This window comes from Periplaneta americana, chromosome 13 (assembly GCF_040183065.1).
Source record: "Periplaneta americana isolate PAMFEO1 chromosome 13, P.americana_PAMFEO1_priV1, whole genome shotgun sequence".
NCBI lineage: Eukaryota > Metazoa > Arthropoda > Insecta > Blattodea > Blattidae > Periplaneta > Periplaneta americana.
The window spans coordinates 38,811,737-38,818,263 of NC_091129.1; positions in this window are offsets into that span (position 1 = coordinate 38,811,737).

The following is a 6,527-nucleotide window of genomic DNA, read 5'->3' on the forward strand; positions in this document are numbered from 1 at the left end:
CATAAATGGTAAATAACCAACACTGAGTGTTTTATGTAGTACAGAGAGGAAGAATCTGGGAAGTGCAGTAGACAATAAATGAAAGTGAGTGCAAGTAGGGAGAAGATATACCAATGAAACAGAAAGAGATATAAGTGAATTGAAGAAGACTACTAAGGAAGTTACTACAAACATTCGAATTTTGTAACATTGAATGAATGCAAGAGTAAAATTCTGAGAAAATGTAAGTGAAAAATAGGGAAAATAATGTAGTACAGTAAAACGTGGAATATAGATACGTAAAAATTAGTGAATTTTAGTCAGAGATAAATATGCTTGAAGATAAAAAATTAGGGATAATAGTAATAGAAGATAGCAATGACAGTAGAAGAGGATTAGTTGGATTGTAGCCGAGAGTGTTTCTAAACAAGAATAATGTACACAAGTATTGCATAGTTATCAGGAATAGGATAGACAGAAGATAAAGAGTATTACAACTACTACTACTACTGCTGCTGCTGCTGCTGCTGCTGCTACTACTACTATTGCAACTACTACTGCTATTGCTGCTAATATAAATTGTTGTTTTCTATTTGTTTTTACAATGAAACGACTTAAGAGCCATAATCAGATAGTTCACCCTTTTCAATGTACCAAAATAAAAAGAAAATAATTGTTATTAAAAATGAATTTTGCTGCACTCATCTCAAAGTTTAAGTGTGCTGTGATTTCCGAAAACGGTTAACAGCTACTCACTAACGTGTGCTTAATAGTAATATATTTTTTAATTTCTGTAGTGACTCTTGTCTTCGTCTCCCTCTGGAACTGAATTGATATTCTCACTGAATCAGTTATACTGGCTTAAATATTTAATACTGGGTTGCAAGGGACAGTGAAGTGCATTCCATAACCTCTCCTATCCAAAACCCAACCTCAACCTGCTCGTGGTGCAACCTGCTTTTACAGATGAGGCTCTGGGGACCGAGTATTGGCGGTATAAACACACCATCAGGAATAGAGGAAATGCTATTTCATCTCTTACGCTGGCCTGCCACTGCGTAGAAATGTTCCACAAGTGGTACTTGTGAGAAAGGTCGGTGGACTCTAAAACTCTCCCGGCCAGGTCCGATGGACCCATTAACCAACGACAGGTGTGGCCTTCCAGTCATACTGGGGGTTTACGTGAGTGGGTGATGTAACCACCATTACAAACAAAAAATTGGTGCCCACTTAAAAAACGGTTACACTTATGCTAATCTGTGAAGTTCTACCTGATGGATCCACCACAGAGAAATATTGGAGAGCAAGAACGCTAATGGCTTCGTTGCCAAAGCCCGGCATTAGATAACAACAACAACAACAACATATTTAATACTTTAATTTAGACGTGTAGTTGCAAAATCAGATACATCACTTTTTTTCCGAAATGAGTTAATGTTGTATAAATTGAATTCTTACCTATTTTATGATAATTTCTTCATTTTTGTATATATAAATATCATTGCTGCAACAATTTAAATTTGAGATTACTTACTTACTTATGACTTTTAAGGAACCCAGAGATTCATGGCCGCCGTCACATACGCTCATCATCGGCCTCTATCCTCATCAAGATAATCCAATTTCTACCATCATATGCCACATCACTCAAGTCCATTTTAATATTATCCTCTAATCAATGTCTCGGCCTTCCCAAAGGTCTATTTCTCTCAAACCTCTCAACTAACAATCTATATTCATTTTGGAGTCGCCCATTTGAGTTTAGTAAAAATAATTGGGGCAGAAATGTTGGGGGGGGGGGAGTATCAAGGCACTGTAGGTCACGATAGTGAATATATCTGAGCCATTTTTAAGATAAGTTCAAAACCTCTTTGTCATTTTACTCCTAAAAGAACATTCTTTAAAATGGTTGTATCATAAATTTGATATTCGTTTTCAAAATGTGAAAATAAAGAATACATCTTAAGAATCAATTTTGGAGATACCATTAGAGAAACATGTGAGGATATTATTTTATCAAATGCAACAAAATAACAAATCTTTGTTACACAGAACGTTTCCTAATTATCTAAGAATGTGTGTTTCAAATAAAATCCATGTATTAATAGTTCGAAGATATAAAAATATTCACTCTTTGTATGAGAATGAAGCAAAAAATTGAAGTTACCAGAAATTGCAATTAAAATTTAGTGTAATTTAAAAACTCTGTGCTTTAAAAATGACAGCCTAAAGGGTTATATAAATGTGCATGAAATTTTGTGCGATGAAATTTTGAAATTTAAAAGATTATATTAAACAAAGAATTTTTCTTTTTAAAAATTCACTCGTTTTCCACCACATTTTAACCATTCTTGTTCTTTGAAAACCCTATGCATCATAGTTTTAAAGATAGCGCTGCAGTAGATGGCAAGGGCATATATCCTCATTAAATTTCAAGCCATATATATTTCTCACATATTAAAGTGTATTTTACAGCAAAAACATTATTTTTCATTCAATGGTTTTCCACCATATTAAAGCCATCCTCCCTCCTCAACATCGCAAGTAGCATTTGCAATGAATTTTCCTATTGCTTTTCTTTTTGTATTAAAGTTTTATTTTCTCATTGCTTATCTATTTTTATTTAATTAACATTAAGCAGGAATCTGAATGTTTATAGAATAATCCATTCACTGTACATAAAAAAAAGAAAATATGACGCCCGAAGTTAATTTCACCTCTGTCCATTTCAAGTGGTGGATAGTGGTGAGAGTTGCTGGGAAATATACGAATATATTCCCGCATTATTGGCAATTAGTTCGGTTTGGTTAAGTGGTCATAATTTTACCTTAAAACATTAGCGATGAAAGAGTAATGGAACAGAGGAAAAATTCTCTCCGGCGCCGGGTTTTCAGCTCTTGTGGATAAAGCATCAGCACGTAGAGCTGAAAACCCGGGTTCAAATCCAGGCGCCGGAGAGAATTTTTCTCCATTCCCTTACTCTTTCATCGTATTATGATGCAGAATATCTGCATGGAAATATCATATGTACTTCGGTACATTAGAATAATATATATGATATGCGTAAATCACTTCGTGATTTAAGACGGCGATTATTCCGTCGGATCCCTACCAACTAGTCACTCATAACGAGTGCACCTCAGCACATGTGTGGACTTCAGTCCTACGTTCATAGACGTCTATGACGTAGTGCAGAGGGCGGCCACTAGAGGGAACCCAAGAGTTGGAACTTAAACTGAGACGATTCTGTCCAACGCCGGGTTGGGTATCCTGTGTGGCTTAACGGATAAAGCATCAGCACGTAGAGCTGAAAACCCGGGTTCAAATCCCGGCGCCGGAGAGAATCTTTCTTCGTTCCATTACTCTTTCATCGTATGATGACGCAGAATATCTGCATGGAAATATCATATGTGCTTCGGTACATTAAAATAATATATATTAAAACACTGAGTTTAGAAAAAAATATTTCAAAATTTTTACCATGTTTCCTTATTAAACTGAAAGCTAGGATGGAGTTTTTAATGTTGCTGTTGTTTTCTAATACCAGGCGTTTGACAATAAAGTCACTTGACCTCCTGCACTCCAATATTTTTCAAAGATATTGTCATGGTCAGCCACTGAAGCACAGATTTTGAGGGAGTTAATGTAGTTTCAGACAAAATATCACATAATTTTAAAAACTGCTAGCCATTCATAATTACTAACTACATTCAAGAAAACAAAGCAAATGTATGAACTTACCTTACAGTAAGTCCATTGCCATCCAAACATTAATTTCAGTGCACTCTAGTGACAGCAAGAGAAAAAAGGATTTCTTAGGACTGAGGTTAGAAAAAAAAACTAAGAAAAAACGTAAATCTCTTTCCTATTGTATGGCCATAAAGATATAATTAATTCATAATGTACAGGTCCAAACGTTTCTAAGCGTGATGTGCCTATCGGGAAACAAAATATTTAAATGGAAAACGCGACCACAAGTGTCTATTTATCGCTATATTGAGTGGAACCAAGGGACGGAGCGTGATATTCAGACATATTGTTAGAACATAAAGAAACAGGTCGCCAAATAAAATGAAAGATTTGATGATAGGTAAAATTAAGGAGTGTATATAAATTACTATTACTCTAACAGAAGCTTTACTATGAACAAGTGGGGAGAGAAACATGGGAACACTCGGAGGGCAATCTATCTGAAAATGGCTCTTAGAAGTACAATATTTATACTACTTACGCCTCAAACAACAACAAAGAACACAAAATATATACCTTAAACAAGACCAACACGTCGTTGTTGTTTCCTCATTTTCATCTTCCGTTGCTAAGTGCTCCAATGATGGTCCAGGCATGGAACCTGGCAAGGATTCAGGCATGGGATCTTCCATCGATGATGCTAGCAGAGGAGTTATCAAGGGATCTCGCATAGGCGCTGGTAAAGGATTTTGGATGGGATCTAGCATGGGCGTTAACAAGGCATTTGACATGGGATCTAGCTTGGTTTCTGGCATGGGAACTGGCAAGGAATCTTGTATCGGAGTTAGCATGGGTGTTACCATTGGAGCTAATATTGGTAATGGCAAGGAATCTGACATGGAAGCAGGCATGGAATCTAATATGGGTGCTGGTATGGGATGTTGCTTGGTTGGTGACATGGGAGCCGGCACGGGATATGGCCTGGGTGATGGCAAGGCATCTGACATGGGTGATGACAAGGAATCTTGCATGAAAGTAAGCATGGAAAATGATGTGGATGTTGGTATGGGATCTGGCTTAGTTGGTGGTATAGGAGATGGCATGGGTTCTGGCAAAGCATCTCGCATGAGTGATGGCAAGGAATCCGGCATGGAAGCAGGCATGGGATCTGGTATGGGGTCTGGCTTGGTTGGTGGCATGGAATCTGACAAGGCATCTAGCATGGGTGATGGCAAGGAATCCGGCATGGGATCTGGTATGGGGTCTGGCTTGGTTGGTGGCATGGAATCTGACAAGGCATCTAGCATGGGTGATGGCAAGGATTCCGGCATGGAAGTAGGCCTGGGATCTGGTATGGGGTCTGGCTTGGTTGGTGGCATGGAATCTGACAAGGCATCTAGCATGGGTGATGCCAAGGAATCCGGCATGGAAGCAGGCATGGGATCCGGTATGGTGTCTGGCTTGGTTGGTGGCATGGAATCTGACAAGGCATCTAGCATGGGTGATGGCAAGGAATCCGGCATGGAATCTGGTATGGGGTCTGGCTTGGTTGGCGAGATGGATTCTGACAAGGCATCTATCATGGGTGATAGCAAGGAATCCGACATGGGAGCCGGCATGGCATCAGACACTGGAGCTAGCATGGGTTCTCGCAAGGAATCTGGAATGGGTGATGGCATGGAAGCTTGTATAGGATCTGGCAGGGGTGCTGTTATTGAATCTGATATAGGTGTTGCCATTGGAGCTGGAATGGGGTATGGCAATGAATCTGACATGGGATCTAATATAGGTGCTTGTATGGGGTCTGGCTTGGTTGGTGGCATGGAAGCTGGCATAGGGACTTCTATGGGTACTGGCATGGGATCTGAATAGGTTGCTGACAAGGAATTCGAAATGGAATCAGACATGGGAACCAGCATGGGGTCTAGCATGGGTCCTGGCATAGGCGCTGACATGGAATCTTGCACTGGTAGTGGTATTGGATCTGGCATGGGAGCTGTCATGGGTCCTGGCATATCATCTGGAATGCCTGCTGGTCTGGGTACTGGTATGGGATCTGGCAAGTATGCTGTCACAGAAGTTGGCATAGGTGCCGGCGTGTAATATGTCTCGTCATCTAGTACGGGACGTGGCCCAAAAAATATATATCTTAAGCAAGACCACCAGGCATTCCTTATTCGGTGCCTACCTTCTGCTGGCATGGAAGCTGGCATGGGTAATGGCATAGGACCTGGCATAGGCACTGATATGGAATCTTGCACTGGTAGTGGTATTGGATCTGGCATGGGAGCTGTCATGGATCCTGGCATATCATCTGGAATTGGTGCAGGTCTGGGTACTGGCATGGGATCTGGCAAGTATGCTGTCACAGAAGTTGGCATAGGTGCCGGCGTGTAATATGTCTCGTCATCTAGTACGGGGCGTGGCCCAAAAAATATATATCTGAAACAAGACCACCAGGCATTCCTTATTCGGTGCCTACCTTCTGCTGGCATGGAAGCTGGCATGGGTAATGGCATAGGACCTGGCATAGGCACTGACATGGAATCTTGCACTGATAGTGGTATTGGATCTGGCATGGGAGCTGTCATGGGTCCTGGTATATCATCTGGAATTGGTGCTGGTCTGGGTACTGGAATGGGATCTGGCAAGGATGCTGTCACAGAAGTTGGCATAGGTGCCGGCGTGTAATATGTCTCGTCATCTAGTACGGGACGTGGCCCAAAAAATATATATCTGAAACAAGACCACCAGGCATTCCTTATTCGGTGCCTACCTTCTGCTGGCATGGAAGCTGGCATGGGTAATGGCATAGGACCTGGCATAGGCGCTGACATGGAATCTTGCACTGGTAGTGG